Raw genomic sequence first — 24250 nt, 5'->3', positions numbered from 1 at the left:
ATGTTGTTATTTAACAAAATAATGTTGTTTAGTCAAAAAAAACGGGAGGAAATGCAGCCCGGCTCTCGATTTTTAAACCTAATTTAATCATCATCTTCACCACGATCATTTATGTTTATTTTCGCCGAATTGACATAAAATCACTGACACTTATGAATATACTGTATTCAACTTCAGTAAAATGTTATTAACGTGCCTAAACTCAGTAATTCACAAAAAATATTTGTATTTTAATGGAGCCTCGTCGGCAGATCAGGATCCCAACGCGCAGCGGAGGGATCTTGGTCTGCAAGACGGGTGTTATTTTCCCCATAAGGAACAAGTCGCTGCAAATTATCCCGCTTATTACATGGCCACATTCTCAACAAAGTAACGACATGACTCCCACTATTAATTTAAATGCTTTTATGGATTTAGAAAATGTTTTTATTGATTTAAAAAATAGTTGTATTGATTTAAATTGACATGCATCCGCTAAGAAAAATAGTCCGTTGTTACCGTTTTTTAAACAGTGTGAATGAAACGGCAGCTCTCTCCCCCCTCCCCCCCTGATCTTTCTTCTCCAGCAGCTAAATTAACTGTAGAGTGACCATAGACTGTATGTGACAAGCTTACAGTTAGTGACGTAACAACACCATAAAAGCTGGTGGGTTGAAAGCAATACGGGAGGTAAAAATAACTAGAATAATTTATTTATTGTGGCTTTTATGTTTTTAGGTATAAAATGTTATGTAATTCAGGCTTATAGTTCATCCTTCTCTAAAAGCCTTCAACAATGACAATATTCAAAGTAATTTAATAAATCCATTGTAAAAAATAGCCTACTGTAAGTTAAGAAATCATTCCAATATGTACATCTTCGGATGTAACAACAATAACATTATAAATAGTAACATAGCTGAACATGGTATTGCACATTTAACTTTGAGTGTTACTGACCTGAGATGTTTTTATTACATGAATTAAGGTGACTGAGGCTTTGGGATGCAAACTCATCTGTATGAAAAAGGTGACAAGGATCCGAGCCCCCGGCTCCCCCACCCCACGGAATGACAGAGGATTTTAGCAGTCAGAACAACTAAAGCAGCAGTGTTAATAATAACAGAAACGCCAAAGAGTCACATCTAATAGAAATATATAAAAGCATTTATTTTAATTGTGTAGCAGTCAGTTTATAATTTTGGCAGCACTGTTGAGCATTTTGAAAATGTATTTTCATGCCTCTGTGCAAGGCTTAGTCTTTCTATCTTTATAGCCACATGGTGTAAAGTAACTAAGTTCATAAACTCAACAAGTACTATACTTGGGCACAATTTTGAGATACTTGTACTTTATTTAAGTATTTCAATGTTTTGCTACTTTGTTCTTCTACTCCACTACAGTTCAGAGGTACATGGTGTACTTCTACTCCCCTACATGCATTTAATACCTTTAGTTACTTTACAGATGTGGATGAATGATGTGAAATATAATCAAGTGTTAAATCAGACTTTAGTTCCACCTGGATTAAATCCACAAGCAGTATACAAAGTCATTCAAACTAGCCGCACCTTTACCAGCTTTGAGAACACTTTCATGATCATGCATTATAAAACATATCATATATATTATTCTGAAATGGACCAATCTGCACAATGAATACTTTTACTGTCGCTACTTTTGCTATAATTTGATGAGAATACTTTTCTACTTTCACTTGAGGATCATTTTGAATGCAGGACTTTTACTGTAACAGAGTATTCCTACACTCTGGTACTTCTACTTTTACTCAAGTACAAGATCTGAGTACTTCTACTTTTACTCAAGTACAATATCTGAGTACTTCTACTTTTACTCAAGTACAAGACCTGAGTACTTCTACTTTTACTCAAGTACAATACCTGAGTACTTCTACTTTTACTCTACAAGATCTATGTGCTTCTACTTTTACTCAAGTACAAGACCTGAGTGCTTCTACTTTTACTCAAGTACAAGATCTGAGTACTTCTACTTTTATTCTAGTACAAGATCTGAGTGCTTCTACTTTTACTCAAGTACAATATATATATATAGGCCTATATATATATATATATATATATATATATATACATATACACTTATACCACCTCTGTTTATAGCCTATGAAAAAAACTATTAGAAATAGAAGGCTAAAGCTAACGTTAGCAGATAGTGACAATATATGCTAGCTAGCTAGCTCAGCGATTCCTTAAATAATATTGCCACAGAAAAACTTTTCAGTTCACATCACGCTCTGCCGCTCCGACAGGGAGCTCTGCTCTGAACACCTGAACGGCCCGTTCTAACAGCTGTTCACCAGCGGTCCAGTCTGTGCCACAGTGACTCCGGACGCACAGTTAATATTAACGAACGCACCCGTAGGTAATGTAGCTGCTGAAGCTAGACCATCATCTCGGAGCAGCAGAGCCTCATTATACATCCATGAGCAGAGCCGACAGGCAGGAAGACTCGAGCACACAGCTCGCACTTCATTATAAAAAAAGAACACCATGCGTGTCATGATGGCACATAACAGCTCACGGCCGCAGATTACTCCGGGTCCCAGACCCGCCCATACCCCAAAAATATTTTTATTGCAGATCTACATGAAATGACATGAAATCACTGACAAATATGAATATACTGTATTCAACTTCATTAAAACGTTATTAACGTGCCTAAACTCAGTAATTCACTAAAAATATTGATATTTTAATGGAGCCTCGTCGGCAGATCAGGATCCCAAAGCGTTTTTTAAACAGTCTGAATGAAACGGCAGCTCTCAGCTGTCTATTTACGCAACTAATGACCCATCAACCACAGCTCTCTCCCCCCCTCCCCCTTGATCTTTCTTCTCCAGCAGCTAAATTAACTGTAGGTTACTCTGAGTGACAAGCTTACAGTAGACACAACATTGTCATTGCAAGTGACCCTCAGTTCGTTTGACTTTTATGTTCAACTGCTAAATTCGTTGCTGATAAAAAAACGTCTTCTACTGTACCTAATTACCTTAACACTAGAACCGCCAGAGGTTTTTGTATAGGCCTACCTAAAACCGTCAAATCCCGCTATTAGAATGCAATTTTTAACAACATAGAGTGCTACATAACACACTTTCAGGAAAAGTCACGGACTGGGTGATTTTAATATTTTATTGAAAAAAAGTTACATTGCACACACACAACATCACACAAATTGACCCGATTGGTGGTTCTAGTGTTAAATAAACTCACTAATTAATTAAACCAGTTCAATACGCATTATTCTTATTCTTATCATTCTTTATGAGCGCAGAAATAGTCTTAAAATCAGATCTGTTTTTTAAATGAAATCTGATGGCAGGCAGTTAGCTCTGATCAACTATGATAAATGCGCCACACCCTAATCGCTGGCCATTCAGCCACAGAGCTCCCTCTATACAAATCAAACTGTAGACGGTGTGAAAGCACCTATTGTTTTAAATAATGGTCAGAATGTGACCTGTGAGCCTTCTGAATTACCGTGGGACAGCACATTCTAAACTAAAATGTTCAATCAATAAAGTATCTTATCTTATCTTAATAATATCTTTATATTAATAATAATAATAAATCATACAGTATGTGTCCGAAAGGGAGCAGGAGGAAGCAAACACAAAAATATCCAAAATATATACTGCATATTAAAGCAAACGATTGTAAAGGTAAAAGTATGAGCATAACAAATAAAGAAGTGTAATGTAAACATTTACATTATTATTATGATTATTTAATATATAAAGACTATATATTATTGAATTACAAGATTAGATATACTTTAGTATAGTATCTAAAATATTGATGTGTTCAAATGCTCTTCAAAACACGACTGAAAGTCCATGAAACTTGTCTTTCTGTATTTGTGAATGAAGCGCCATCTCCTGGTTAAAACCTGAAATTGAAAATCTGGCAACGCCCTCTTGGAAAATAGTGGGAGGGCTTAACATTTCTCTATACTGGTCTTAGGCAGGTCGTAGGCAGGAAGCTGTAAACTGGAGTCTGAAATGAAGTACTACATCTGTATAAGGAACCGCAGTAGACAAAAGGCGTTGCTATAGCAACACGTCATGTTTACGCTGCATTTTCTATGAGGTAAATATTACCCGCTGGCGGTAATGGGTATAAATGGCATTCTTTTTTGGACGAATTTTTCAATCTGACTTCATATTGACAATTGTTAACAACAGAGGGTGCTACATAACACACTTTCAGGAAAAGTCACTGACTGGGAGACTTTAATATGTTATGGAAAAAAAGTTACATACAATCAAAAAACAGCTGCGGGTAAAATTTACCCGTTGGCGATTCTAGTGTTAAAACTAACAGGCCTTCTTCCCACAGTAGTCCATCCATCCATCTTCTCCCGCTTATCCGTGGTCGGGTCGCGGAGGTAGCAGTTCCAGCAGAGAGCCCCAAACTTTCTTTTCCCTGGCCACATCAACCAGCTCTGACTGGGGGATCCCAAGGCGCTCCCAGGCCAGAGAAGAGATATAATCCCTCCATCTGGTTCTAGGTCTACCCCTTGGTCTCTTCCCAGCTGGACGTGCCTGGAACACCTCCCTAGGGAGGCGCCCAGGTGGCATCCTAACTAGGTGCCCGAACCACCTCAACTGGCTCCTTTCGACGCGAAGGAGGAGCGGTTCAACTCCGAGTCCCTCCCGGATGACCGAACTTCTCACCTTATCCCTAAGGGAGACACCAGCCACCCTGCGGAGAAAACCCATCTCGGCCGCTTGTACCCGCGATCTCGTTCTTTCGGTCATGACCCATCCTTCATGACCATAGGTGAGGGTAGGAACGAAAATGGCCCGGTAGACAGAGAGCTTTGCCTTCCGGCTCAGCTCCCTTTTCGTCACAACGGTGCGGTAAAGAGACTGCAGTACCGCTCCCGCTGCTCCGATTCTCCGACCCATCTCACGCTCCATTGTTCCCTCACTCGAGAACAAGACCCCGAGATACTTGAACTCCTTCACTTGGGGTAAGGACTCATTCCCTACTTGGAGTGGACAGTCCATCGGTTTCCTGCTGAGAACCATGGCCTCAGATTTGGAGGTGCTGATCCTCATCCCAGCCGCTTCACACTCGGTTGCGAACCGATCCAGGGAGAGCTGAAGGTCGCAGACCGATGAAGCCATCAGAACCACATCATCTGCAAAAAGCAGTGGTGCAATCCTTAGTCCACCGAACTGCAGACCCCCTCCCCCACGACTACGCCTCGAAATCCGATCCATGTATATTACAAACAGGATTGGTGACAAAGCGCAGCCCTGGCGGAGGCCAACCCTCACCTGAAATGGGTCCGACTTACTGCCGAGGACCCGGACACAGCTCTCGCTTTGGGAGTACAGAGATTGGATGGCCCTGAGTAGAGACCCCCTCACCCCATACTCCCGCAGCACCTCCCACAGTGACTCCCTGGGAACCCGGTCATACGCCTTCTCCAAGTCTACAAAACACATGTAGACTGGATAAGCATACTCCCAGGCCCCCTCCAGGATCCTTGCGAGAGTAAAAAGCTGATCCGTCGTTCCACGAACAGGACGGAATCCGCATTGTTCCTCCTCAATCTGAGGTTCGACAATCGGCCTGACCCTCCTTTCGAGTACCTTAGAGTAAACTTTCCCGGGGAGGCTGAGTAGTGTGATGCCTCGGTAATTGGCACACACCCTCTGATCCCCCTTTTTGAAAAGGGGAACCACCACTCCGGTCTGCCACTCCTTCGGTACTGTTTCCGACTTCCACGCAACGTTGATGAGACGTGTCAACCATGACAGTCCCTCAACACCCAGAGCCTTCAGCATTTCTGGGCGGATCTCATCCACCCCCGGGGCTTTGCCACTGTGAAGTTGTTTGACGACCTCAGTGACCTCCCCCCGGGAGATTGGTGTCAATCCCCCTTCATACTCCAGCTCTGCCTCTAACATGGAGGGCGGAGTTGTCGGGTTCAGGAGTTCCTCAAAGTGCTCCTTCCAACGCCCTAACACTCCATCAGTTGAGGTCAACAACGTCCCATCCTTACTGTACACAGCTTGGATGGTTCCCTGCTTCCCCCTCCTGAGGTGTCGGACAGTTTTCCAGAACAACTTTGGTGCCGCCCGAAAGTCTTTTTCCATGTCTTCTCCGAACTTCTCCCACACCCGCTGCTTTGCCTCGGCCACGGCTGAGGCTGCTGCCCTTCGGGCCTGTCGGTACCTTGCAACTGCCTCGGGAGTCCCCCGAGATAACAAATCCCTGAAGGCCTCCTTCTTCAGTCGGACGGCTTCCCTGACCACCGGTGTCCACCAGGAGGTTCGAGGGTTACCGCCCCTTGAGGCACCTAGGACCTTGAGACCACAGCTCCCCGCCGCGGCTTCGGCAATAGAGGCTTTGAACACCGACCACTCTGGTTCAATGTCCCCAACCTCCACAGGAATGCCCGAAAAGCTCCGCCGGAGGTGTGAGTTGAAGGCCTCCTGAACTTGGGCCTCCTCCAGACGTTCCCAGTTCACCCGAACTACACGTTTGGGCTTACCAGGTCTATCCAGAGGCTTCCCCCGCCACTCGACCCAACTCACCACCAGATGGTGATCAGTTGACAACTCCGCCCCTCTCTTTACCCGAGTGTCCAAAACATACGGCCTCAGGTCCGATGATACGATAACCAAATCGATCATGGACCTTCTGCCTAGGGTGCTCTGGTACCACGTACACTTATGAGCATCCTTATGTTCGAACATGGTGTTTGTTATGGCCAATCCATGACTAGCACAGAAGTCCAGTAACAAACCACCACTCCGGTTCAGATCAGGGGGGCCGTTCCTCCCAATCACTCCCCTCCAAGTGTCTCCATCATTGCCCACATGTGCGTTGAAGTCTCCCAGCAAGATTAAAGAGTCCCCTTCAGGAGCCCCATACAGGACTCTTTCCAGGGTCTCCAAGAAGGCCGTATACTCTGAACTGCTGTTGGGTGCATAAGCACACACAACAGTCAGAGTTTTCCCCCCCATAACCCGCAGGCGTAGGGAGGCAACCCTCTCGTCCACTGGGGTAGACTCCCACAGTAGTAGATTTTTAAATTTAAATTTCTTTAAGGAAAATATATTAATGAACTACTTGTTCTACTTCAGGTTGCAAACGATCACATCACTTTACCATTCCTATTCCACACATAGCCTATCAATGACTTGTGTGTGCTTGCTTTCCCTCACAGATCTTCTCAAACCAGGGCTGTTGTTTTGAGACTGCCACTCTCAGTTCATTCTCAATGTTCAGCTTTGATCTGTATTTCGTTTTGATGGCAGCAAAAAAAGCTTATCTCACACAAGTAGGATGTTGCAAAAGGCAGCATTATGCCCACAGCTCTCTGACCAATGAGATATTTTCGAGCAGTGTTTGTTTACAATTGAATAATAATAATATTATTAATAATAATAATAATAATAATAATACATTTGATGTATATAGCACACTTTAAAAACAACGTCACCTCAAGGTGCTTCACAAAGCTAAAAGGAGAAAATAATAAAATAAAAAAATCTTCCCGCGCCCCCCCCCCTGCAGTACCTCCGCGACCCACCAGGGGAGCCACAGTTTGAAAACCACTGGGTGATAGCAATGTGTCTGTCACTTTGAACAAATTATTGATAATCCATAATTCAGTTTTTATGCAAAAATCGGAGAGGAAAAATTAGCTGCTAATGGTAGCCACCACAGGTTAGCGCAGCTTCCGGTTTTTCTACGTGTCTCTCTCACTCCTTACTTGGTAAGCTGTGTGTGTATGGGGAACTTTTCCTCGATTCCATTGGCTCTGACGGTTAGAAAGAGATGTCAAAAAAAATTGGACGGACACTATAATTTACAGTTTTTTTACTATGTTCAATCTGAATTTTCTTTAAAATAAAAAATATCTATATTGATTCTGACTTTTCTACAGCCAACTCACAGGTATCCCTATCATTACTTTGAGAAAAAAGATTGTTAATTTAACCCTTTTAGAAGGGAAGATATGGTCATTTGTTCTGGGAATGTCATTTTCGAGTATGAGACCTGAAAAACAGGCTCAGTGCTTAACAGGTAAAAGTAACAAAAGTAAAAGTAGTCGTTGTGCAGATTGGTCCATTTCAGAATAATACAGGACTGTTCAGAAAATTAGAATATTGTGATAAAGTTCTTTATTTTCTGTAATGCAATTAAAAAAACAAAAATGTCATACATTCTGGATTCATTACAAATCAACTGAAATATTGCAAGCCTTTTATTATTTTAATATTGCTGATTATGGCATACAGCTTAAGAAAACTCAAATATCCTATCTCTAAATATTAGAATATCATGAAAAAGTATACTAGTAGGGTGTTCAACGAATCACTTGAATCGTCTAATTAACTCGAAACACCTGCAAGGGTTTCCTGAGCCTTGAAAAACACTCAGCTTGGTTCAGTAAACTAAATCACAAGTATGGGGAAGACTGCTGATCTGACTGCTGTCCAGAGGACCGTCATTGACACCCTCCATCAGGAGGGTAAGACACAAAAAGAAATTTCTCAAAGAGCAAGCTGTTCACAGAGTGCAGTTTCAAAGCACATCCACAAAAAGTCTGTTGGAAGGGGGAAATGTGGCAGGAAACGCTGCACAACCAAGAGAGATGACCGCAGCCTTAACAGCATTGTGAAGAAGAGTCGCTTCCAGAATTTGGGGGAGCTTCAAAGACAGTGGACTGAAGCTGGAGTCCAGGTATCAAAAGTCACTGTTCACAGACGTGTCCGGGAAATGGGCTACAATAGCCGTATTCCCATGGTCAAGCCACTTCTGAACTCAAGACAACGGAAGAGGCGTCTGACTTGGGCTAAGGAAAAGAAGCACTGGACAGTTGCACAGTGGTCCAAAGTCCTCTTTTCAGACGAAAGCAAGTTTTGTATTTCATTTGGAAGTCAAGGCGCCAGAGTCTGGAGAAAGGCTGGAGAGGAGCAAAATCCAAGTTGCTTGAAATCCAGTGTGAAGTTCCCACAGTCAGCGATGGTTTGGGGAGCCATGTCAGCTGCTGGTGTTGGTCCACTGTGTTTCATCAAGCCCAGAGTAAATGCAGCTGTGTACCAAGAGATTTTAGAGCACTACATGCTTCCGTCTGCTGAAAAGCTCTATGGAGATGAGGAATTCATTTTCCAGCATGATCTGGCACCTGCCCACAGTGCCAAAACCACCAGTAACTGGTGTACTGACCATGGCATTACTGTCCTCGATTGGCCTGCAAATTTCCCTGACCTGAACCCCATAGAGAATATGTGGGGTATTGTGAAGAAGAAGCTGAAAGACACCAGACCCAACAATGCTAATGAGCTAAAGGCCGCTATTGAAGCATCCTGGGCATCCATAACACCTCAGCAATGCCACAGGCTGATTGCCTCCATGCCACGCCGCATTGATGCAGTAATCCGTGCAAAAGGATTCCCAACCAAGTACTGAGTGCATTAATGGACATTTTCAAATGTTTGATTGTGTTTTGCTGTTATAAATCTTTTTTTTTTACTTGGTCTGAGGAACTATTCTAATTTTTTGAGATAGGATTTTTGAGTTTTCTTAAGCTGTATGCCATAATCAGCTATATTAAAATAATAAAAGGCTTGCAATATTTCAGTTGATTTGTAATGAATCCAGAATGTATGACATTTTTGTTTTTTTAATTGCATTACAGAAAATAAAGAACTTTATCACAATATTCTAATTTTCTGAGACAGTCCTGTATATGCTACCCGCTCTATCGAAACCAGTCGGAAATCGCAACGGCTCATTTCAAAATAAACGTGGATTTGCGTAAAAAAATATTTGTTCAGGGTTCGGTGTTTTGTTTGATTTTAAATAAACAAAGTCTTGGCTTTCAGAATATGAAACTTTTATTTCCAAAATGACACGATAAATACATTTTTGAAGCGTGTAAAGGGAAGATGACAGGCACCTCTCACTTGCAACCTGCTCTTCCGCAGCGCAGCTCCCCCTCCCTCCGGCTGAAATTATGAATGTAAGGCGTATAGTAATCATAGATAACACAGCAGTGTCCGTTACAGTTTGTTTTCATCTGATTTCAAATAAACAAAGTATTGGCTTTCAGAATATTAAACTTGTTTCGGCAAATTCGGATGATAAATACAACTTTGAAGCTTGTAACGGCATAATTACAAGCGGAGAACGGAGTAACTTAACGTCAAAGCAGGCATAACAACAGCCGGTGTTTCTCGTGAGTGTTTTCCCTGGGAAACAAACACAATTCACACAAACGCAAAAATACACAAACACACACACTCGCGAGCTTCACCCAGACTAGAAATCCAAACAAAAATATTTTCCCTCCGTTACTACTTTGATAATTTGCTCCGCTAATAATCAATCAGATCGATGGATTCCAGAGAAGAGGAAACTTTGATGGCCTTTTTCTCAAAATGATGACTTGGTGTTACGCCCCTCTCTAAGGGTGGAGAGACACAACATACACCAGTGTGGAATTGGTAAATATTATATGTATTTATTATAAGGATAGTGGTAACAAAAATAATAAAGGCATGCAGCCTGGCATAAACAAAAGGCCAAATACTGTTGGCTAATAATCAACAAAAAGAGAACTCCAAAAGAGAGTTTCACAGGTTGTACACAACAGAGAGTAACACACAAAAGGAAAACAAAACCTCACTTCTAAAGTGGTATAACTAACAAAAAAGACTGTGCAAAAACACAGCTGCTGGTAATCAACAGGCGCTAACCGCTAAGCTAACCTGGATTCTACTCACACAATTTATACGGCAATATCTTGGTAATCACACAAGCACAGATTTAACACCCTGCTAAACAGTATAGCTTTAACTCATAACACCTAAGGCTTTATTTGAAGTATTAAAGTAACGTATTATGGCAGAAAGTTTGATACAGCGTATTTCTGGTATATTCATTTTAATGTCACCTGATATATAAGATGTGTGTGTTTAATTACTTTGTATCTATAATGGCATTCTGTGTAACAAGAAGCTGGAAGGATGAGAAGTGAAAACATTTGTGTTAGGAGAAGTGGAGATGTGAGGAATGGGATATCCGTATTTGGACACAACTTGTCAGAACACCTGGAGGGCTGCAGGGTAAAAATGAGTGTGCGTTACACATGCTAAGGGAAATGAGTGTGCTTTCTCTATGTATGTTTATGTAAAGTTCTACTATTTCACTGCTTGAGAGCAGAGGTAATGTTTTGCTCGTTATTATTGATATGAAGGTAATTTACATGTATTACTTGTATTTAGCCAACTATAACAACTATATCTTAAACATATTTTAAACTTGTGTGTAGTAACCTGATGGGGGAAGGGGGCCACAGAGAGGGAACTCTTTAGAATAATGTGTGTGTGCTGGCTGCAAGATGTAAGATAAGATAAACAAACTTGTTATTCGGAGCAGGTTTGTGCCGGACACCGAATGTATCTGTTTTGCCTCAAATCTAAGAGACTCTTGTTTCCGGGTCTTCTGGCTGGCTCGTGCTGATTGGCTACGACACGCCATCGTGTTTGTCTCTACCAATGGATGACCCCTCTGGGAGGAGCATCCAAACAATTCCTCCTATGGTTTTTGTATGAAAGCCTGTGTTTTCTTTGGTTCGGCCTCTTTTTCCTTCAAGCTGACCAAATAGTAAGATAGGAGGAAGAGCAGGAAGTACTTCTTTTGTATTGTATTGTTATTAGGGCCGGGACTCGATTAAAAAAATTAATCTAATTAATTACAGACTTTGTAATTAATTAATCGCAATTAATCGCATTTGTAATCACATAGAAATATTTGACCTGAGAGAAGCAATTTTTTTCACATGGATTTTAGTATACCATTGAATAATGACTGAATACATAAGCTTAAGGAACAAAACATTGTTTATTTTTTTCAAGGTGGTACACTGGCCATAAAGTGTAGCAATAGCATATTTAGGAATATAGTACATTTCAGAGATTCAGGTAGCCTATATGTAGGTAGACCTTCTGTAAACTATAACACTTTGTTTTTTAAGTAAAACACAATACTTTCAAGTACATTCAGAACATTGGAAACCCTGACTATTAGAAAACATCTCTCTGTTGCTTCAGAGGCCATAACAGACTTTGTTGATTTACCAACAGTTGATTTAAAAAATCTAATACATTTCAGTCCAACTCTCTCAATAACCTTGGCCAAAACAATAAACAGTTCAACATAAAGTGCCAGTTGCACCAACAACATAATAAATAGTTCAACATAAAGTGTACTGTACCATTTAAAATAAAATAAAAAAGTGCCAGTGATTGACCTCAATCCCTCCTATTCTTCCAATATCCTGATGAAAAATAAAATCTCTCTGTTGCATAGGCCACTGTTTGATCAACGCAAATTGGGTGTGGGTCCTTGTACTCCGAGTCGGGCTAACCTCCACGCTAGCTTCCACGCTAGCTGCTATAGGTTTTGCATTGAGGTGATACTTGAGGCTTGATGTGCTGCGGTGATATGCAAATTCCTTTTTGCATAATCTGCAAACAACCTTGCTCTTATCGACACTTCCATCCGTCCGTTTTTTAAAACAAAATGTCCCATCCACGGGGCCAACCAAAGCGGTCTCATCAGCTTCTTCGTTCCACTATTGTTCACTGTGGTTTGTTGTTGTCTGAAGTCATGAACGTTAGTTGGTGCTCCAGTATAATCGGTACCCCTGAAACTCATCCAGTGAGAAACGTTCCGCGGTGCAAAAATAAGTGCGATTAAAATGCGTTAATTTTTTTAACGCGTTAATTTTTGTGTAATTAATTCATCTTAATTAAAGCGTTAAAGTCCTGGCCCTAATTGTTATCTTTTATCATTAAAACAGATGATTGTTTAACTTGTATCCTGGTGTTTCTTAATGCCTTCCTTTTATGATTTTACCCAGCTCACCAAACAACACGCGGAGCCGAGGTGGGTTTTAGACCCCTCAGACTCCTTCACACCACAGCACTAAACGTCAACCAAGCAAACAAATACACCACGAGGCTAGAGGCGTCTGTCCCACATCACAGAGCCTCCCGAATGATCTCAGTCCACGGCCTTTGTACTCCTCCCCCGGAAGATGGGCCGGATGCAGGCAGGGATTGGATGACTTCGACCCAATCACCTCTTCGGATACGAGGGCGGGACAGCCAATGACATCGAGGGAACTGCACAGCTCATTTACATATGCACACACAAACAGAGTTAGTAGCACCAGGAAGCCAGCGGCTGTAACACTTGGTGATAGTCATTATATAATATGACATATTTTGCTTAATATTTGGAGTACAAAAACAATCCTGATATCATTAGAAAGCTAGGAATCTCCTCTATCTAACAGTGTATACAACTCAAATCGACTGATTTCGATAGAACAGGTAACCTACATGATATGTTTTATAATGATTGATCATTAAAGTGTTCTCAAAGCTGGTCAAGGTGCAGCTAGTTTGAATGACTTTGTATACTGCAGGGTAGCTTGTGAATTTACTCCAGGTAGTCTGATTTAAGAGTTGATTATATTTCACATCAATGATCCAGATCTTTAAAGTAACTAAAGGTATTAAATAGGGATGCACCGAATATTCGGCCGCCGAAGATTATCGGCCGAAAATGGTTAAAAAGGCCCTTTCGGCCGAATGTCAGGGAACAGGGTTACGTTGGTAAGCTAACGTGTTGTTGTGATGACGTAATCAAAACGCGGCGACAAGCATGGCGCGCGACCATGCTCGCGGCTGGCTCACAGCCAACATGTCTGGCGCTTGGAGATATTTAAAAATATCAGAGAAAGAGGCGCGGATTGCGATTTGTAAAACGTGTTCCGCTGACATTTCTCGAGGGGGTGTAAATGCAAAGACTTTCACCACTTCGGGATTACTCCACCACTTGAAATCAAAACACCCGGACAAATATGCGGAGTAAGATCAAATCACAAGCACTGACAGCGAGAGATTGTTCAGCGCTGCCTCTCATGTGCTTGATGAGAAGAGAAGCAGACTTATGGCTGATAAAGCAGAGAAGCTACTGTTCATTAAAAATAACCTCCCACTTTTCCTTAATAAGTAGACAAGGCTGGCTTATCGTAAGCTTATCTAGTTCTACATGTCTACTCTATACCCACTTTCCTGAACAATTTTCATTGTGAGTTATAATTCACCATCTCAGATTATCATGAAATGACAACAGCACAGTGTTCAATATATTGTACTTTCGGTATCTAAATGATACAATGTTGTTTATATTGCTCATGAGGACAGACCTATGGGACAGACCACCTTATTTGCAGAGTCTTGAAATTGTAATTTAATTTGTAATTGATTGTGGATTTTGTATCCAGTTTTCACTTCATGTATCTTTATACAATGTTTACTATTTTGCTTATGAGGACAGACAACCTTATTTACAGATTCTTGAAATTGAATTGTAATTTCATTTGTAAATAGTTATATTCATGTGGATTTATCCAGTTTGCACATTTGTATGCATGCACTTATAGGTGCATTTGTTGTTGTTGAACGCCTGGCTGTTACAGTCTTTATTTACACTATTTTGTGGTAGGCCTACTGGCCTAGATGTTTATGCAGGTTTAAAGCACCGTGGCTTTGTTCTGAATGCACTTTGTTGTAGTTATCCTACAGAGAAAAGAAAATGCACTTGACTTGGAATTAATGTACTGTGTGCATTCAAAAGTGCTGAATAAATGTTTTATGGACCCATAATATTGATTATTATTTAAGTTAAGTTTTGCCATAATCATGTCTTTTCCCATAATCAGGCAGCTGAACAACATTGGTAAAAAATGTATGCATTATATATATATATATTTCTATTAATCATTTTCGGCCTTTCGGCATTCGGTTTTCGGCCAACTGTTTCCTATTTTCGGTATCGGTTTCGGCCAAGAATTTCCCATTCGGTGCACCCCTAGTATTAAATAAATGTAGTGGAGTAAAAGTACACAATTTACCTCTGAATTGTCTTTTACTCAGAATATTGCATTTCCTGGGTCCTAACAATATAGAACTAGAATTACAGGAATCCAAAATAGATATTTTGTATACAAACACACAAAGGTCAAACTGTAGCCCTCTCATTCAATGCAATACAAAGTGCCGTGTGGCTGCTCTGCACTCTCTGGTCAGCCAACATGACCTGATGCAGGCTTTGCATGGTTAACATTCATGAGGCTTGAAACAGGGAGAGCAATTACCATTCTTCAAAATTATACTGGTCCTGACTCCTGAGAGAAACACCTCTATCAAAGCATAAACCTGTCTATTCCACTAACAACATACTACAGTACACTTAACACCTGTTGACCATCTCTAAGAAACACACAGAATGTCCAGAAAACATGTGTATTCAAACTCTGTGTGTCACGTGCTCAACATGATGAAAGATGGTTTGAAATACCAACCAACAGAATATACTAATACTGACAGAAACAACATGTAAGTGTGCGTGCAGTCTGCGTTCAGAAATAGTGACCGCAATAGCCCTGCATTTGTGCCAGATGCAGTTACAAATCTTAACAGATTTGATTAGATATTCAACATAAATGGTTGAATTTTGAAGAAAGCCGTGATCTTATGAATTAGCATTGATTACCATTATAGCTTACTGTATGTGGACAGTAGTTCAAAAAAGGCTTTGCCGATTTGGACAATTTGGAGTGGTTTTGTGGGTTATTGAGGATACTGAGTAAATATTTTCATTTTCAGTATCAAAATGGCAGTTTTAACCTTAAAATGCCAATATTTGTAAGCCCAGTGGATGGATTTTTCATACATTGTGGTCGATTTTGAATATTAAGGGGACTCTGGATCATTTAGATTGGACAGATTGTCTCTTTTTTGAAAAGTAATTGTCCACAGTAGAGACCAGCTTATGAGGGGCCGTACGGGGCATTATTCAGAAATACCGTTCACACACATGAAACACACTCACACACACATATGAAATGCTCTAATACACATGTGAAACGCACTCACACACACACATGAAATGCGATTTCAGTATGTTGTGTGAGAGGGATTTCAGTTGAAACGGAAGGCATCTCAGTTGAACAGGAAGCTGTTTTGAAAAAACAGCGAAGAACCTTGAATTTCAAAAAAGCGAAAACAATATTTTTCATCATGTCTGCTCAGCAGCCTGCACAAAGCTTGATGCAGCAGCGTTGATAAGTAGTATTCTGGCCAGACCCGGCGGCAGACATACGTCTCCAGAAACTTACATTTCCCGGGAAATCTGAATTGTCAACGGGGGGGGGGGGGGGGGTGTTAGACCAACTGTCTGTGCCAACTTGGGCAAGCACGCAGCCAAACTTGAGGAGCGCACACAGGGTGGAGTGAGGTTGAGCGATGTAGAGAAAGGGAGAGAGAGAGAGAGATTGAGCGAGGCAGAGAGCGTGTGCAGCGGTCTGCTTGCGCACATAGCCGGAGTTTGTGAGAGAGTCGGCTTGAGAGTCAATTTCTCCTCAAAATATAATTGATTGCCAGCCTCCCTTGTCCCTGGCTGGCTTGCTAGCTCGTTGGTAACGTAACTGATTTCTTCTAATGTGCCTGCATCTGGCGCTGAGTTGCCATATTCCTTTCATGAACCACTTCCTGAAATCCAGTGTTGCAGATAAATATAAATGATAATAGCCAAACTAACCTGCAAGAGTAAACAGGCTGCTGTGCCGCATCTGACTCAAAACCCCTCACGACTCAACCCTGCGAAAAACCAGTCTTGCGCGCAGCCTTTCATTCAGAATTTCATAGCAAAATAAAAAAATTATATTAAACTAAGGACTAGGACAAAGCCCTACAAATAACAACAATAAACATAATAATAAAACAATTAAAATGTTGTATTCAGCCCTGATTAAAACAGCGGGCCCAAATCCTGGATGGGCGGGCCCGGCCCCATGGGGCCCCTCCATGACGCCGGGTCTGATTCTGGCCTCAGCTGAGACTATTTGAATGCTATCGAACGTGGCCACAACCGGGCCGCAAACGACTGTTGGAGCTGCAAGTGATAAGTAGTATTCTGGCCTCAGCTGAGACTATTCGAACGCTATCGAACGTGGCCACAACCGGGCCGCAAACGACTGTCGGAGCTGCAGTTGGGAACACCCTGGACGGTCAGCTATCGTCCCTCTTCCCGTCCCGCGGGGGGCAACGGCCCACTACAGCTCCCCTTGTAGGGAGAGACTGTGCACCCCGCTATCAAACACAACACTGCTTTGGCACATGGACATCTGGCTCGAGGAGAAAAAGGTAATTATAAACATTCAGTTTTTAATTGTTTGATCTCACAAATGAGCAGTGTTGGGACTAACGCGTTACAAAGTAACTTTGTACAAAGTAACTTTGTACAAAGTAAAGTTACTGTAACGCAACTAGTTTTTGCGGTAACTAATAGCGTTACTAGTTACCTATTCCCATTAAGTCACACCGTTATAGTTACTGTGATTTAAATGGGTGCGTTACTGCGTTACATTATGTGATGGAACTGAACCGAATCTCCCTGCAGATGTAACTTACAGGCGAATACAGCGATGTCCTCTCACACAGGGCCGTGGGAAGTAGGGGTGCTGAGGGTGCTGCAGCACCCCCTGGTGGAGGACATAATTAAGTAAAGAGGCACACCTTTATAATTATTAGGATAAATAAAAACAGGTTTGAAATCATTCCAATGTATACTAAAGGACAGTAAATCAAAAATATTGTTTAAAACTGGAGAGATTTAAAAATATGCATAAATAAATAAATGTTAACTGTTAAAATAAGATATAAATTAACCTCAAAAATAAAATAAGTTGGCCTACATTTATTTTGTATTGGTTATGGTAGGTTATTGGTTATGTTCATATGATTTGATTAATAAAATGCAAACCGATCTTTTTCATATGGGTGTTTAGAATTGTACCGAGATCAGTCTCTAGTAATTGGACGCTCAAAGTGCACCAGATTGAAGCATTTTACTTTAAAATGTTCAACAAAATCTTCCCGGGGGGGCACCCCCGGACACCCCTAGAGGATGTGAAGTCCACCCCCCAATTAAAACATGTTATAATACTAAATACATTTGAAGCCTTTTTATATAAGCTGTCCACCATGTCAATATGTTTCTCTTTTTCTAGTATATTGGTCTTTTGTAGAGGTTTTTCATTGCCAGCTAAAATCTTGCCTAGGGCAGCAAATTGGTCAGAACCGGCCCTGGTGTCATCCCCACAGCACCCCCCATTTGAAACATGTTCCCACGGCTATGTTCTCACAGCACCATTGAAAAGTGAAAGTAACCAGAGAGGAGTGATGATTGGTTAACGCGGAGTAACATTTCAGGGCAAGCCAATCAGAGACAGAGTTGGGCGGGTCTTGCCTTATGGGGAACATACACAGACACACAAACACTTGCTAATGCTGACACACACACACACACACGCGGCAACGCTCACCACCAGCACACACACACACAATGGCAGATGCAAGTATCAGCGAGAGCAGCAGCGCATTTACAACTTGGAGATATAACCACTATTTTCAATTTGTGGGGATAAAAGACGCAAAAAATATTACGGTCAAATGTAAACTGTGTGCAGGACAGAAAGCATTGTCCACATCGAATAACAGCAATGCCAATCTCCTGAAGCACCTAACTAATGTACATGGGGCTATAAAACTAGTCGCCAAAGACCCCAACGTCTCAACCACCGGCAGTGACCCAGATGGAGCAACACCATCTAAACAGCCAAAAAACTATTCTTTCAAATCGCCACATGTCACCAAGAGTCAACTAAATAGATTGCCAGGTATGTTGTTGAGGACATGCTGCCCATCGCAACGGTCGAGTCTGTTGCCTTCAGAGAACTAGTAAGCAAAAAACAACACAAAAACTTGTATTTGTATTGTTATTATTTTTTAAAGTAAAGTAAATTAACTTGTTACTAGTTACATTTACAATTGAGTAACTAATAAAGTAACTACCATAGTTACTTTTTGAGAGCAGTAACTATAACTATTACTAGTTACTTTTTAAAAGTAACTTGCCCAACACTGTAAATGAGTGAGGTTTATCTTGGAACTTGGTTTAATAAGCTTGTTAGTAACGGAGCTACCATAACTAGACAACCCCTGTAGACCCCTACATTCAGTACGGTGTCTATAGACGGACAATAGAGACCAAATGCGAATGCTCTACAAAAATCATTTTGGTACTGTTAATATCATTTATAATGTCATCATTCTGTATGATTTCTACCTTAAAAAAACGTAATACTCATATATTTTTGGTTTAATGTCATTACAAACCATGTTTTAAGTTGTAAGGCTGGTAGATATGTTACTCTGCTGGTTATCTAGATGCACTTAAGTTTTGGTTTAAAACAAAACTATACTAAATAACATGGGCATTTTATTTCTTTTTTATAAAGCAAAGGGATCATACTTAAGTACTCTGGTCTACTGTAATCTGGGTATTTATTATTATGGCAGTATGATTTATCTGTTGCCTTCATGTAGTATAGTTGTATCTTATTAATACTAGAACCGCCAGAGGTCGCTGTATACCTAAAACCGCCAACGGGTAACATTTACCCGCTATTGATTTGCAAGGTACAATGTTCTTTTATTTATCATACAGAACAGTGAATTTTGATCGCACAGGGATGAAACTTATACCAATAGATTCTGTGGACTCTCAGCTTTTCATATGACGTAGTTATAAAATATCACTACCAGTGCTTATTTAAACGCTTGGTGTTAGACTTGTGTTTTTTTTAGGTACAAATCTCTCTATCTCTCTCTCTATCTATAACTATCTATCGATCCATCTGTAATGTTCTGTTCTATGGATATATAATTGTCTACATAAACAGACGACGCGGACTACTTCTCTCATTACGAGTGTCCATCTTTATTCAACTGGCACGTAACCTGCACACATGCATTACGTCCTCAACATGAGCTCAGTCATCCAAGATCTTGTATTCTCAAAGATGTTACACTATCTATAACTATCTATCTATCTCTCTATCTATCTATCAATATATATATCTACAGTATCTATCTCTCTCTATCTATCTCTCTATCTATAAGGAACCGCAGTAGACAAAAGGTGTTGCTATAGCAACACGTCGTGTTTATGCTGCATTTTCTATGAGGTAAATATTACCCGCTGGCGGATATGGGTATAAACGGCAGTTCTTTTGGCGATTTTTTTCAATATGACTTCCTATTGACAATTTTTAACAACAGAGTGTGCTATATAACACACTTTCAGGAAAAGTCACGGACTGGGAGACTTCAATATGTTATGGAAAAAAAAGGTTCATACAGTCAAAAAACAGCTGCGGGTAAAATTTACCCGTTGGGGGTTCTAGTGTTAAAGGAGGATGAAAGCGTAATTAAGGAGCACTATTGGAGTGACTTTGATGGTTATTGGACTCAGGATTAGTTCATTTGGATTCCCGCTGTATGAAGAAATTAAAGGACGGCGGAAGTGGAAACAATTCACAAAGGGATTAAACTGTTTAAAACACATGCTCAAAGTAAGCCGGATTTTGCCGATGTGTTTATGTGGATTCAAAAGTCGTAAATAATCTACAAAATGGAGGAGACCGATCTGATCGGAGCAACTGTGACAAATAATCCAACTGAAACCGGCATGGACAATGACTATGTTTTAAAAATGCGCTTATCCAGAAAAGCCCGGTTTGGACCCTTTACGGGCAGAAGAAAAATGTCTATTAAAGAAAGAATTATACATTTCTGTCTTTTTATGGCTTTAATAGCTACTAACTTGAATTGTTATTCAAATTAATCAATTATTTTTAATATTGTTATTGTAATGTAGAGACAAGGCTTTTAGTGACAAAAAAAAAATGTGGCCTCAAATCATCTGAGGCCTGGCGCCCCCCCCTGCGATCTTTGTCGCAGCCCCCCCCCCCCCCAACCACTGCTCTAGAGGATTTAAAAAAAATACATTGGTTTCTCATACAGCACATTCACATGCAGAAAAACCTTCATAACACACAAGGGGACGGGTATTAACCAGACAAGCATGACATTGGACCTTTAAGTATGATTATCTTTTTCATATTACCTGCTTATGGAAATCTAAAGTTTATATTCAAATACAAATACTGCAATTGAAATTGAGAAGAGTTTAAACAAAGTATTCTTATTTCAATCCATTAAACAATTGATGAATTAGGTCTCTTTGGTTTTCTTTCTCTTTCAAAGGCTGACTGAGGAAGAAAATACCTTTCTACCACTGCTGGATTCACTGATAAGGACAGCGATGAAGATCACTGCGTAATCCCTGCTGTAACAAGAAGCTGTGTCACCACCAGGGCGGCTTTTACTATCCAAGCAGCAATAATGGTGAAGGTATTCCTGGCACTGGAAGTGATGACGCTGATACCAACGATCCAGCTACCAGTGGCAGAAAGAGGCGTAGAAAGAGTCAGGGAGTGGATGGCAGCCCTGGTACCAGCAGTCAAACTACAGGCTGGCTTTCAAGAGATGGCAACCCTGGTACAAGTGGCTATGACTACTCGTCAAATTTAAACCTTTTCTCTACTCTGTCTCAAGAGTCCTCTGATGATGACGAATTTAACAACGCCATTATTGCCAGCATGGAGTTTCAAATGTAAGTAGCATATACACTGCAACTGAGTGAGAGATCATGATAACTTATATGCATGGTGTAATCAAAATGTTGATTTTAAAAATTCATATTTAATTATTTTTAGGTGCTTACATTAGCAGAATGTGGGTTATTGTGAAATATATATAACCATGTTTTTAATCATTTTTTTGTCTTCATAGTGCAGAAAATGTCCCTACTAAAGAAATACTGCTGGAACTCTCAAGCAAAATTAATTTGAATCGACAGTGCAAATGTAATATTAATCGGTCAGCTGTCTGGGAAGGAGCCACACAGGGATTTCAAAGGCTATCCTATGACCCCACTTCGATCATTTATGTCAAGTTTGCTGATGACATGGGGAGACAGGAAAAGGAATTGATTTAGGAGGGCCGAGGAGGGAGTACTTACGGCTACTGATTGAGACCATCGCAAGATCTCCAATGTTTGATGGGAAGGAAAACTGCAAAAGCCTGGCTCTTGACAGCACTGGTAATCACTTTTTTTTTTTTTTATTAATAAAGGAACATTTTTGTGTATAGTATTATATTGTATGGTGACTTTACATTCAAATTGATTGACAATTTAATTAAAATAACAATAAAATCCAATATTTTATGTAACAGGGATTCTTTACTTATGTATCAATATACATTTTTCTTTTTAATTATTGTTTTGCAGCTCTACGAGAGGACCGGTACTAATTAGCTGGAAGAGCAATTGCAGTAAGTTTGGTGCTTGGCGGTCCTCCACCAAACTTCCTATCACCAACCATCTTCTCACTACTTGTTAAGGGTTCAGCCAATCCAGCTCTTGAGGAAATTGCTGATCCAGAACTCCTTAAGAAAGTCAGAAAGGTCAGTTGCAAGTTAAAGAGTTTGGGTCCTCTTTAGTCTTTTGCTGAATGTTCACTTTCCATGTGTTGTTGGAATTCCATAATTTAACAGACAAGTGTAATCATCCAATTATATTTTCTATCACATTTATAAACAATGTGAAAGAAAAACTGTGCATAGCTATGAGCTGTTTAGGGATCTTACAGCATCATGTAATCTTGCAGACCTCTGTCTGTTTTTTTTTTACAAATAAATTATAAGAATATAATAATAAGAAGCCTCCATAACAAGCCACCGTGATGCTCCTTGTGATGCTAGGTATCTGAAAGTACAACAGCTGAGGAGCTTGAGGAGTCGATGGCACCTCTACTTGACTACCTGGCAAATGCAGGATGTCTAATGGCGCATTTCCACTGCAGCGGGTAGCCCCGTTTAAGCGTCCTTAATCGTCCTCAAGCGGCCAGGCCAGTTTTTGGTGGCCTTTCCATATAGCGTAGCACCGGCTAGCGGGTACTTTTCCCTCTTCGACTGCTGATTGGTCAGAGAGAATCGTCACAAGATCGCGCGCAAGATCGCGTGCAAGATCATCCCTAGTGTCGCATATATATCTAGAAGCAAGCTTGCAGCATTTTTATACACAGCAGTTTTGTAAACGGAGTGGCTACAAAAATGGCAACGTCAAAGAAAAGCACACCGTGGTCGACCGAGGAGGTAATGACGTTCCTACATCTCATTGGGGATGATCAAATCCAGCGGGAGCTCGACGGAACAACTGGAAATGTGAAAGTGTTCCAGGATGTCTCTGCACAGATGCCCCGCCTACACTGCGTTGCTACCCCAGGTCCTATACTGTAATGGAAATGCGCCACAGCCTCGGACGGCCAGCGAGGCAGCCCGAGGCCTGAGCGAGGACGCTTAGGGACGCTTAAACGGGGCTACCCCGCTGAAGTGGAAATGTGCCATAAGGCCAGTGCATTCAGACAGTGACAGGGAGCTGCTGGTTAAGGACATACTGATGTTTCAGGTTGTCCACAGGGTCCAAGTCCATTTCAAATCGATTCAGTGTTGATTATTTAGTCAGGTTATTCAGAATAGGGGATTTGAATAATCGACCAACATGGTGTAAGATTAAATTCGCTAAAACTTTTAAGGACACACATTATCAAATAATAAGTTAATAAGAAACCTTATTTAAATTGTGCAAAATTACTAAAATGTTTCCCATGCAATGTGCACAGATTCTGTGAAGGCATGAAGACACATGGTGTTCTTGATGCAATCAGAAAAGATCCTGACAGCTTTAAACCGTTGTTTTGCTATGAGCAACTTCTCAGTGCTGACCAGATGGACAATCTCTTCATCATTCAACTCAGAGCTGTCAATCGCTTCTGCTAATAAGGCTAAGGGGGAAACATTATAGGCTATTCAAAGAGCTGCTGATCGGGTAATATAATTCATGTAAATGATGATTGTACATATACGCACACCTTGGTGCAATTGTAGATTATTAGGAGTTAATCGCAATTCAGCTTAAACAGATGAAATGTTATGTGGAAAAAAGGTATGAATGTATTTTACGTGGATACATTGTTATGCTATAAATTGTTATGCTATAATATACATAATATATAGATGAACTCAGACGATTGCTAAAAAACATCAGGTAGGATTTTCTGTGAAATGGCAAGATGGGTGGGAAGAGGGGGGGACGGGGTGGCATGGGAAAGGGATTCCCTATATTTTTTCTTTCTTTGTGTTTTCTTTTTCTTTTTG

This window comes from Notothenia rossii, assembly GCF_949606895.1.
Source record: "Notothenia rossii genome assembly, chromosome: 7".
Classification (NCBI taxonomy): Eukaryota; Metazoa; Chordata; class Actinopteri; order Perciformes; family Nototheniidae; genus Notothenia; species Notothenia rossii.
This window is presented reverse-complemented; position numbering follows the sequence as displayed.